General features: G+C 35.1%; 1 pseudogene; it reads right to left on the reverse strand.

The window, feature by feature from the left end:
- Positions 1 to 447: 447 nt before the first annotated feature.
- LOC101688486 lies at positions 448 to 1,419 on the reverse strand (annotated as a pseudogene).
- Between the last annotated feature and the right edge of the window lie 12,261 nt (positions 1,420 to 13,680).

The raw sequence follows: 13,680 nt of genomic DNA on the forward strand, positions 1-13,680 counted from the left end.
AATGTTAAATTTTCTGGTTTTGTTACTTGGATTATGATTGTGTTAAAAAATGCCTGTGTTTTTAGGAAATATGCAATAAACTAAGAACAGTGTTTTAAATTTACTCTCAAATGGTACTCTGTCCATAAGAATATATATTATATGACACATACATATATGCCCATGCAGAGAATAACTAAGCAAATGAAGCCAAATGTAAATAACTGGTGAATCTGGGAAGAGCATCATTGGAGATCCTTTTCATATGCTATAAATTATATCAAAATGCAAATTTACCCCCAAAGAACATCCTTAAAACAAAATGATACTGCCAGAGTATATTATGTTCCTTGAGAAGTACTTATAGAACAGGCAGCGGGATGTTGTGATCAGGCAAGCAACCTAACATTTTACTGGGGATCAAGGATAATATGTCAGGTTGTTGTTTTTTTTTCCCCAGTTGTATAATTAAAGGCTAAATTCTTTATTCAGAATGAATGATTCTTCTCTTACACAGTAGCTAATCAAAAGGAATAATGTACACATATTATTAACCATAAATGAAAAGAGAAAACCTGTGCAAAATGCTGCAGACAATACATCTCTAATATACTGTGAAGGCTGGTACCAGGACAACACTACTTCTGAAGACTGCCAGTAAAATGGTGAGTGTGTGAAAGCAAAGAAAAATATTGTGTTTATAGGGTGCAGAAAGTATCCCAGAATCTGACAGAACCCATGCATCTCTGCACCCAGAATACTTAGAGAATAATTTAACCATGACAATAGGGACTACAGAAAATGATATATTGTGTATAAACCTGGCCTCTCTAATTGCCTCCTTATGTTCCTGAACATCTTGACTTCGTTCATGTTTGACTGACACTATTTCACATATTCTCTATGATTTGCTGTCAATATATACATATCATTATGTGATCAAGTCATAGTCCTCACTGGACTATCATGAGCCTGTAATATTGTTTCAAAATTGAAGTTGGGTCCATTCCACAAGGTGAATTCTCCACTAGAAGCTCCAGTGACCAACCGTCTTCCTTCTCAAGTCTACCTAACAACAAATACCAGACACTTTATTTGTTGATGTTTGAACAAATTTTGTTGTTACTGCATTCATAGGATTATTCAACATCCCTATATATGGGACTATATCATTGTAATAACCTGCAGGAGGCTGAATTGCCCACATACCTCTCTGATCTCTTTGCCATATTCTATTCTCCAAGTACTTAATTACAGATGGATTATAGTCTATGGTTTTCAGTTTACTTCTTTACTCATCCATTTTGCATCAAAGATAAGCTGTTGCATTCCTTACTGCTGTGCAAAATCAGGTCGCTTATACAATAGTTGTGGAGGCACTTGGTTTTGGAAACTTGGCGTATGGAAAAAACAGGGAAGAGAACCAATTTCGGTAGCCATGGTGATATATTCATTCTAGGATACCTCCAGCACTGAGCGGAGTTGGTAATGAATGGTGAGTGAAGGGTTTGTCTTCATAGTCAAGAATGTCTCTCCTGCCTGCCCTGCCCTCTTCCCGGCACCCCTCTCAATCCCTCTTCTCCAAAAGAGCTCTTATAATCTTCCCCTCAATGTGTCAGTTTTGTGTACATTCTGAAATTACTCAAGCTTAGTACAATGGGACTTTAAGACAGCAGCCTTGGCACTACACTAGCCTACCCCCTTCACCTTTTATAGACAAGGAAACTAAAGTTAGATGTAGAGCCCGAGCTTCACTGAAGAAGACACAGCCTTCTGATTCTCAGACTTCATTTTTAAATTCATTCTTTATTCATGCATTATGCTTCTTTCTTGAGAATTTTAAGGCTTTCCTAGCAGCCTTGCCACAGTTTTTTGTTTTTTTTTTTTTTTTTTTGTCTTTAAGTCACTCACATCTTTTTCCCTTAATCTGAGCAATCACAATTTGCCATACCTGAAATATGTGTTTCCTTAATATCATGGTATTTCTTACAAAGGGAGGTCCATGTTTCATGAGGATTTCCAAGGAATAGAAGGGCTTAACTGACTCCTGGGGGCAGCATAACTCTTTATCACCTTTCCTCCGTCTCCAGTTACCTCGTCCAAAGTGGAGATCCATCTTAATTACTGTCCCTCCTATTTTTATTGACCGGCTGTTGAGATTTATTGAACACTCAATGTGTACTCATCACTACCCTATCACATTGATAATGACTTATTATAGTAGTCCTCCCTTTTCCCTGGGGAATATGTTCCAAGACCCCCCAGTAAATGTCTGACATGGAGGAGTACAAAACCCTACATATACTATGTTTTTCCTACACATGCATACCTATGATAAAGCTTAAATAATAAATTAGGCACAGTAAGAAATTAACAACAATAATAAAATGCAACAATTATAACAATATACTGTAATAGAAGTTATGTGAATGTGGCCTTTCTCTCTCAAAATATCTTATTGTACTACACTCATCTTCCTGTAATGATGTAAGATGATAAAAATGACTATGTAATGAGACAAAGTAAGATAAATGAGGCAGGCATAGTGACATAGCATTAAGCTACTACTGACCCTCTGATACTATGTCTGAAGGAGGATCATCTGCTTCTGAAACACAATTTACTCCAAGTAACTGGAACTGTAGAAAGTGAAACAGCAGATGAGGTGGGACTACCGTACTCCCAGTTTAGTTATTCTCTGATTATGCACTCTTGAACTAAATAAGGTTGTGGTATATGTACGGAGAGGAGTAGGGAAAGTTAACACTTCCTTTTCCAAGAAAGGCATTCAGTAATATGTAACTTATAGGAATCTTCTGATGGATGTGCCAAGTAAGAAAAGAGAAATTTTGGATTCTAAACCTATGTCAACCTACAGCTGGGTGGGTTATATTCTATGGCCACAGGTTCAACCCTAAGCCTCATAGCCATTCATAATAAAAATCAACAGAAATCCCACCTTCCTTAGGAAAGTATTTTATATCAATGATCTTACTGGAGTCCTGATAATCTCTTCTTTCTTTGTGAAGACAGTTTGTCCAAAGTTGCAATCATTATTTTGACCATTAGTCCTAATAGCAGCAGTGGTTTTTTTTTTTTTAGCGCATTGTATATTCTTAGTGTGTGTCTCCTAAGCGATGATTCAGCATCTTTGCTGTCACTCAGTCACAAAGGGATCTGGAAAAAGAAGGTTTTCTTTTTTGAAAAACATTGCACTCCTCATGTCTCCTCACTCCTGCCAGACTTATATCATCAGTAACCATGCCTTTTGTTATTTATTAAAATATTTCTTACAATTTTCTCTAACATTTAGTTCCCACTGAGAGCTCTTTGGTGTAGGACTATTATCACTTGAACTTGGAAGAAGAAAATGGTCTTAGTGTAATTAAATGAGCTGATATTCAAAAAAAAAAAAAAAGCAGGAAGGAAACATTGAACAAGAAATCAATAAGTAATATAAAGACATTTTCTGCCACAAGTGGCATAAGGTAGAGCTGACCATTTGCTCTTTATATCTTCTAATGTTTTTAGCAGAATCTTTCATATAATTCTAATAACACATATTCTCAATAACATTTCTTAACCAAATGACCTCTATAATGTATGTATAGAAGTAGCACCACTCAGCTTTTACTAGAACTACAAAAAGAAACCATTTCCTTATATTCTACTCAGCACATTCTTTCTACTTCTCAAATGGACATACTCTCTCTCTCTCTCTCTCTCTCTCTCACACACACACACACACACACACACACACACACACAGTGATGGGTAAAGATCAAGGACTTTGCTATCAGACAAACTTGATTTCAGATCCAGTTCTGTTCTTATCATATCTGGACCTTGAGAAAGTTAAACTCTGTAAGGCTTACCTTCCTTGTCTATAAATAAGATTAGGTGAGATAATGTGAAATTCACTTGCAAAAGTTAGGTATTATCCTACTTCTCTTAGTATTTTCCTTTTGAATAAATCATAATAAGTACTTATTCATATTTCTACACATTCATACATATTTTATTACTCCCTCAAAATGTTAGTGTGTTTTCATATGTCCCACAAAATATCTTCTACAACATCCCAGAGGCTAGCAACACATGAAACACAGGACAACATGAATATAGTTTCCATGAAGTAATATTGTGCTACTATCCTCAAATAATATCCCAATTTTTAACCATGGCTGTCTGCACTCAGAGAAGCTATGCACACTCAGGAAAAAATTCTGCTCAAGGTTTTCCATGCACTCATCACTTAAATCACTTGGTGTATATCCCAGCTACCCAAGAATAAATTACCATCTTAAGCTAATATACTACATTTAGTGTATAAAAATCAACAGAAATCCCACCTTCCTTAGGAAAGTATTTTATATCAATGATCTTACTGGAGTCCTGATAATCTCTTCTTTCTTTGTGAAGACAGTTTGTCCAAAGTTGCAATCATTATTTTGACCATTAGTCCTAATAGCAGCAGTGGTTTTTTTTTTTTAGCGCATTGTATATTCTTAGTGTGTGTCTCCTAAGCGATGATTCAGCATCTTTGCTGTCACTCAGTCACAAAGGGATCTGGAAAAAGAAGGTTTTCTTTTTTGAAAAACATTGCACTCCTCATGTCTCCTCACTCCTGCCAGACTTATATCATCAGTAACCATGCCTTTTGTTATTTATTAAAATATTTCTTACAATTTTCTCTAACATTTAGTTCCCACTGAATTCAGTCAGAATGCCTGAATTCAAAGCCGACCTCTGCTATTTACTTTCTCAGTGACTTTGAGGTAGTTATTTATTCTCTCTATGCCTTAGTTTTCTCATCTATAAAAATGGGGATAATTATGAAATCTAACTCAGGTGTATTTTAAATATTAAATGAACTAATGTATTTAAAGTGCACAGTACATGCCTACACTGGAAATGACCTTCAAAAGGTATGGCAGATTTAGTGAAGGTTCTGAGAAAGACCAGGCTCTGCCTGAAAAAACTTAAAATCCTAGTTCACCATTGACTCAAAGCTCAAGGTTGTCATTTCTTAGCTCAAAAAATGTGGGTATTGAAGGCAGGCCCAAAATGACATCATAAAAAAGACCCTGAACTCACTTCCTCCCACAGACAAACCAAGTCATTTTTTTTTAAGATTTTATTTATTTATTTGACACAGAGAAAAAGACAAGTAAGCAGAGAGGCAAACAGAGGGAGAATCAAGCTCCCTCTGAGCAGAGAGTCCGATGTGGGGCTCAATTCCAGGACCCCAGGATCATGACCTGAGCCAAAGGTAGACACTTAACTGACTGAGCCCCCCAGGCACCCTACATTAAATATTCATATACAGTAAACCCTCCTGAAGAAGAACTGAGGATCAATTGAACAGCTTTTGCACAAAAAAGGTGAGAGGGACCACATAGAGAACAACAACAGAGACAGTAACAATAGGAAGCCCATCCATGATTCTACAAACTACAGTAGGAAGGCATAGCACTGAGGGGTCCACATACATATTCACTTGACCTGGAACACAACAGAAACAAACAGACAAAATAACATAGTGGTTTAAAGTCAAACTAGAATATAGGTGAACAAAACCTATTTAATAACCCTAGACCATTCACTTAACAGTAATGAAACTGCTGAAACTCTCTTCTGAGTCATAGGTGCTGGATAATGCCTTGTTTACATATCCCCTCCACCTTGACAGCATAGACAGGAGCAGAGTCCCTAGCCATACCAGCTCCAGCTAGCCTCCCAATACACCCCACACCTGTGACTGCCTCAGCTCTAGCTGTCCCTCCATGGCTGTCATGGCACACATCAGGACACACACAACTTCCACCCACTACAGGCTCAGCTATTTTGCCAAGGTGACCCAGATATAAAGCACTCCAGGACCCTCCAGGATACTCACTGGACATGAGACCATGCCCAATCCAGCTCTAGCCATCCCACCAAAGTGGCCCCTGCTTGAAATGTCCTGGAGCATGCCTGCCCCAACATCATCTATCCCACTTGGGTGTCCCCACTGCAGAGCACCCCAGTATCATCTAGCCTATACTCATTTCTGCTCCATCCATCCCATCAGAATGGCCCTGGTGCAGAGTGCCCAGTGGCGCAGAGTGCCTAGCTCACAATTACTCCAACTCTACCCAGCTAGCCAAAGACTCAAGGCACATATAGTCCACACAGGGGCTTCCTACATAAAGCCACTCCTTCAAGACTGGAAGTGGTAGATGGTTTACTTAATTCATAGAAACAAACACTAGAAGTCAAAATGAAGAAAAAGAGAAAAGTGATTCAAATGAAAGAATATAATGAAACTTTAGAAAAAGAACTAACTGAAAGAGTTCAAAATAAGAGTCATAAAGATACTCACTGAATTTGAGAGAAGAGTTTATGAACTCAGTAACAACTTCAACAAAGAAATAGGATATATATAAAAAATCAGAAATGATGAATATAATAACTGGAATGAAAAAATACGCTGGAAGGAATCAATAGCTAATTAGATTATTCTGCAATAAAGAACCAGTGATCTGGAATACAGGGTAGTGGAAAGTACCCAAGCTGAACAATTAAAAGGAAAAAGAACTAAAAATTGAGGATGGGTTAAGGGACCTCAAGGCCAACATTGATCATTCTAATATTTGCATTATAGGGATGCCAGAAGAAGAGAGAGAAAGGGGAAGAAAACTTATTTGAATAAATAACAGATGAAAAATTTCCTAAACTGGAGAAGGAAACAGACACCTTGGTTCAGGAAGCACAGGGAATTCCAAACAAGATGAACTCAAAGAAATCCACACTAAGACACATAACAATTAAAATGTCAAAAGTTAAAGACAAAGAGAGAACTTTAAAAGAAGCAAGATAAAAGCAACTAGTTACATAGCAGGGAAACCCCATAGGCTCTCAGCTGAATATTCATCAGAAATCCTGCAGGTCAGAGACAGTGGCATGACATATTCAAGTTGCTAAAAGGAAAAAATCTACAACCAAGAATACTCTATTTAGCAAGGTTATCATTCAGAACTGAAGGAGAGATAAAGTTTCAGATGAACAAAAGTTAAATGAGTTCATAATCACTAACCCAGCCTTATAAGAAATGTCAAATGAGACTTCTTTAAACAACAAAAAAAGAATAGATGATAGCTAAAAGTAAATAAAATTATGAAAGTAAAAAAATTCACTAATAAAAGCAAACCTATAATGAAAGGAATAGATCAATCACTTGTAGAGGTAGTATAAATGTTGGGGAGTCTGAATGGCTCAATCAGTTGAGCATCTGACTCTTGATTTTGGCTCAGGTCATGATTTCAGGATCATGAGATCAAGTCCTGTGTCATATTCTGCACTCAGCAGAGTCTTATAGTCATCCTCTCTCTTTCCCTCTCCTTCTGCCGCCTCCCCCTGCTCAACTGCTCTCTTACTAAAATGTATATATGAGATTTACATATTTATTTATTTTAGTAAGATATATATTTTTTAAAATATATATATATCTTTTTAAAAAGCTAAAATGGAGGTTAAAAAACAAAAATAGTAAAATCAATTATATTTTAGAAATTAGGTTAGGATACACAAAATTATATAAATATGACATCATATACAAAAAAATTGAAGGGGATAAGAAAAAAAAAACAGTGTTTTTAGAATAAGTTCAAACTTAAGCAATTATCAACTTAATACAGATTCACAGAATGTTATATTTGAACCTCATGGCATCCATAAACCAAAAATCTATAATAGGTACCACAAAATATAAAGAGAAAGGAATCCAAGCATAACACTAAAGAAAGTCATCAATCACCAAGAAAGAGAGCAAGATAAGAAGAAAAATAGAGAAGAACTACAAAAACAACAAGAAAACAATCAACAAAATGTTAGTAGGTCTATATCTATCAACACTTACTTTAAATGTAAATGGTCTAAATGCTCTAATCAAAAGACATAAGGTAACTGAATGGATTAAAAATAAAACCCATCTGTATGCTATCTATAAGAGACTCACTTCAGAGCTCAGAACACATATAAACTAAAAGTGAAGGGATAGAAAAGGATATTTCATACAAATGAAAGTAAAAAAAAACTGCGGTAGCAATATTTATATCAAACAAAGTAAACTTATAAAAAAAGGGAAATTTGAAAGATTTACACAATGATAAAGGGATTGATCCAACAAAAAAACACAAAATTATAAATATTCATGCACCCAACATGGTAACACCTAAATATATAAAGCAAATATTAGTAGACATAAAGGGAGAAACTGACAGTTTTACAATAACAGTAGGGGACCTTAACACCGGACTTGTTAACGGATAGATCATTCAGATAGAAAACCAATAAGGAAATGTGAATAACACATTACACCAGAGAGACTTAACAAATATATACAGATATATACAGAAGTCTCTTCTGTATATATCTGTGTACCCTAGAATACACATTCTTTTTAAGAGTACAATACAGATCATGTGTTAGACTGCAAAATAAGTCCAATGAATTTAGGAAGATTAATCGTTCACTTTTTCTGACCATAATGATATGAAACTAGAAATCAATTAAAAGATAGAAACTGGAAAAAACACAAATATATGGAAAATAAACAACTTGTCACTAAACAACCAGAGTTTAATCAAAGAGAAAATTAAAAAAATAAATGGAGACAAATAAAAATGGAAACAATGTTCCAAAATCTATGGAGCATAGCAAAAGTAGGCCTATGAGGGAAGTGTACAGTAATGCAGGCCTACCCTAAGAAGCAAGAAAAATTTTAAATCAACAATCTAACTATACTTAAAGGAATTAGAGAAAGAAGAATAAAACCCAAAGTTAGTAGAATGATGGAAATAATAAATATCAAAGTGGAATTAAATAAAATACAGACTAAAAAATTTTAAAAAGATCAATAAAAGTAAATGCTCATTCTTTGAAAAGATAAATAAAATCAATAAGTCCATAGCCATACTCATCAAGAAAAAAAAAAAAAAAGAGGACCCAAATAAATAAATCAGGCATGAGAGAACTTACAACTAATATCACAGAAATACAAAATCTCATAAAAGAGCATTACGAACAATTATATGACAAGAAATTAAAAAATAGAGAAAAAAATGGATAAATTTCCCTCTAATACTGAATCACAATGAAATAAAAAATCTGAATCAGCTACACAGAAGCAATTAAATTGAATCACTAATTTAAAAACACCCCAAAATTAAAAAGTCCAGGACCACATGACTTTCCAGATGAATTTTACGAATCATTTAAAGAAGAATTTGTACCTATTCTTCTCTAATTATTCCAAAAACTCAAAGAGGAAGGAACACTCCAAACTCATTTTATGAGGTCAGCATCACACTGATACCAAAACCATACAGACACCAAAAAAAAAAAAAAAAAAAATAGAATACAGGTCAATATAGATGCAAAACACTTGACCAAACATTAGCAAATTAAGTTCAACAATATAGTAGAAGTATTATACACCATGATTAAGTGGTATTTATCCCCAGGATGCAATGATGGTTCAACATCCACAAATCAGTCAATATGATACACCACATTAACCAAACAAAGGATAAAAATCTCAAGTTACAGAAAAGAAGTTTGAAAAAATTCAACATCCATTTAATGCTAAAGTCTCAAAAATTTTGGTGGAGAACTGTACCACAACATGATGAAAGCCATATATAACGAATCCAGAGCCAACATGATACTCAGTGGTGACACACTTGAAAGCTCTTTTTCTAAGATCAGGAACAGGATGAAGATGCCTATCCTTGCCACTTTTATTAACATAGTATTGGAAATCTTAGCCAGGGATTTAGGCAAGAGAAGAGAAATAAAGCCATCCAAATAGGAAAGGAAAAGTAAAACCATCACATGATATCATATATAGAAAACCCTGAAGTCTTTACTAAAAAATTATTACAACTAAAAAAAAAATTCTGTAAAGTTCCAGGATATGAAATTAACATATAGAAATCAGTTGGATTTACATACACTAATAATGAGCTGTCAGAAAAGGAAATTAAGAAAACGATCCCATTTATAAATGATACAAAGATATTAAAATACCTAGGAATAAATTTAACCAAAAGGGAACCTATATCTTGAAAACTATAAGGCTGATGAAAAAAACTGAAGACAACACAAATATAACATGTTTATGAATTGGAAGAATTAATATTGGGTTTTTTGTTTTGTTTTGTTTTTAAGATTTTATTTATTTATCTGACAGAGATCAGAAGTAGGCAGAGAGGCAGGCAGAGAGATCGAGGGGGAAGCAGGATCCCTGCTGAGCAGATAACCCGATGTGGGGCTCAATCCCAGCACTCTGGGATCATGGTCTGAACCGAAGGCAGAGGCTTTAACCCACTGAGCCACCCAGCCATCCATGAAAAATTAATATTGTTAAGATATCATACTATCCAAAGTAATCTACAGATTCAGTGTAATCCTCATCAAAATACCAATGGCATTTTTCACAGAAGTGGAACAAATAACCCTAAAATTTGTATAGAACCACAAAAATACCAGAATAGCCAAAACAATCTTGAGAAGAACAGAGCTGGAGGTATCATGTTCCCTGATCTCAAACTATACTTCAAACTATAGTTATCAAAACAATATTGTATAGTCATGACAATAGACAAATAGGTCAATGGATTATAATAGATAGTCCAAGAATAAACCCATTCATATATGGTCAATTAATCTATGACAAAGGAGGCAAAGCTATATAATGAGGAAAAGACAGTCTGTTTAACAAATAGTATTACAGAAACTGGACAGCTATGTGCAAAAGAAAGAAACTGGATCACTATATTATAGTATATACAGAAATAAATTCAAAAGGTAAGAAAGACTTGAATATAACACCTGAAACTGTAAAACTCCTACAACAAAAAAACATGAAGAGTAGGCTCTTTGACATTGGTCTAAGTAATTTTTTTGAGCCAATCTCCTCAGGCAAGGGCAACAAAAGCAAAATAACTAAATACATAATTTATTTTAAAAGGATGTTGGGGTAAATTGGAAGGGGAATCATGAGAGACTATGGACTCTGAAAAACAATCTGAGGGGTTTGAAGTGGTGGGGGGGGTGGGAGGTTGGGGTACCAGGTGGTGGGTATTATAGAGGGCACGGATTGCATGGAGCACTGGGTGTGGTGAAAAAATAATGATACTGTTATGCTGAAAAAAAATTAAAAAAAAAACATTTGTACAGCAAAATAAATCATCAACAAAATAAAAAGTAAACAACTGAATGGGAAAAGTATCTGCAAATCAGAACACCAATGAGGGATTAATATCAAAATATTTAAGGAACTTACATAACTTAATATAAAAGAAAACTCAAAAAACCCAATTTAGAAATGAACAGAGGACTTGAATATACATTTTTCCAAAGAGTATATACAGATGACCAATAGGCAAATGAAAAAACATCAACATCACTAGTCATCAGAGAAATATGCACGTCAAGACCACAATGGGATATCATCTCACATTGGTCATATTGGCTATTATCAAAAAGACAAAAAAAAGCAAATGTTGGTGAGGATGTGAGGAAAACTGTTGGTGGGAATGTAAGTTGGTGTAGCCACTATAGAAAATTATGAAATTTCCTCAAAAGGCTAAAAATAAACCCACTATACCATCAAACAACTCCACTGCTCGGCATTTATTTGAAGAAAATGAAAACACTAACCTGAAAAGATATAAGAACCTCTATGTTTATTGTGACATTATTTACAATAGCCAAGATATGGAAACAACCTAAGCATCCACTGATGGAAGAATGGGTAAGAAAATGTTGTACATGCACACACACGTACACACACACACTGACATGTTACTCGGCCATAAAAAGAATGAAATCTTGTCTTTTGCAACAACATGGATGAACCCAAAAGGTATTATTCTAAGTGAAATAAGTCCTACAGAAAAAGACAAATAACACATAATTTCACATATATGGGGAGTTTAGAAAACAAAATAAACAAAACAAAACAGAAACAGATACTTAGATACCTGAAACAAACTGTTGATTACCAGAGTAGGGAAAGACAGGGGGACAGGTGAAATAGGCGAAGGACATTAGGAGGTACAAATTACTGTTAAAAGTAAATAAGTCATGGGGTTGTACAGTGTAGGGAATATAGTCAATAATATTGTAAACACTGTATAGTGACAGATGGTGACTAGATTTATCATAGAGATCATTTCTAAGTGTATAAAAATATCACCTCAGTATAATACACACCCGATACTACGAGGATATTGTATGTCAATTATACTTCAATAAAAAAAGAAAGAGAGTCCATTAGCAGAAAGATGTCAGGAGAATATCTACATCACTCAGTAATATTTACTGATGTATATTTACATCACAATAAATAAGGTCCAGCCAAAGTGGTTAATTATGGCAAAGAAGGGGCAAAAGGTTAAAGAAAAACATGCAAACATGTTCAAGAGAAGATGCCATCCTTTGTTAGAAAAAGGGTTTGGGCATAGGAGTAGAAAATCCCAAAAGCCCACCTGTCAATTTTTGTTGTTTTAATCCAGGGCAAAGCAAGCCTTTAATTTAATATAGTCCAACTGAAAGATGCCAAACAATCCATATAAAAAAGAAGAGACTTTATCTTTTGAAGAAAACATGAATAACAATGATTAGACAAAGAAGATTGGGGAAAGGAAGTGACTATATCCTTCTTCAAAGGCAACGTCTCTTTTTATTTCATTCAGTGAGTAGCATTAGAGGGAAAACTGTAAAAACTTTAATGAAGCAATGAAACTCATTTTGAAAGCTCTTGCATATGTTTTGTTCTCCTCACAGGGCGGCTCACAACCACATCAGTATAAAACAATAGGGACCCATAACTGACCTGTGATTGCTTATTAAACATTTACCTTAGCAACCACACATAAAACAGCCAAATATAATAGGAACTTTCAACTCTACAATCTATCTAGTATACAAATGGTAATCCTAAACTGCTAAATGGGCAAGGAACCAAAGTGGAAGTGTTCCCTGAGCCTTTGAAATCAAATGTTCCTTTGTATTAAAATGCTTTAAGAGTATAAATTGACAGTGATCGATGCATCGCCTGAGAGCACACCCTCTTCACTTCGTCTTCCAGGTCTATGTAGATCACTGGCCCTGCTTTAACTCCCAGATATGTTCCTACCAAAGCCATGCTTTGAGAGGACGTAGTCCTTCCCGCCCAGCTTCTTTCTTGCTGCAAAATGCAGCTTCAATTCCATTTCCTCTCTAATTCCCCTTATATAATTGAATGGCAATGACATACATATTTCAAACAAGCTAACAAAGGGAGGAACTTTTACCTGTCATCACCAAAAAGATGACCCATGGGAGAAATTACTATTGTATATTTGTTTGTTTACTATGAGGATAGAGGCTACATTTTTCTCTCAGCTCTACAAAGAAGGTATGACAGCACTTAAGAGCCCTCAACACCAAATGATGTAATATTTCATACGGCAATAGGAATTAAAAAAGAAAAATAGATGGAAATGGGGAAATTTGATATTTAAGTAATTTACTTTTTTAAAAGATTTTATTTATTTATTTGACAGACAGAGATCACAAGTAGGTAGAGAGGCCGGCAGAGAGAGAGGGGTAGGCAGGCTCCCTGCCCAGCAGAGAGCCCGATGCGGGGCTCAATCCCAGAACCCTGAGATC

Source organism: Mustela putorius, unplaced genomic scaffold (genome assembly GCF_011764305.1).
Source record: "Mustela putorius furo isolate JIRA1106 unplaced genomic scaffold, ASM1176430v1.1 tig00000242_pilon_pilon_pilon, whole genome shotgun sequence".
Taxonomy (NCBI): domain Eukaryota; kingdom Metazoa; phylum Chordata; class Mammalia; order Carnivora; family Mustelidae; genus Mustela; species Mustela putorius.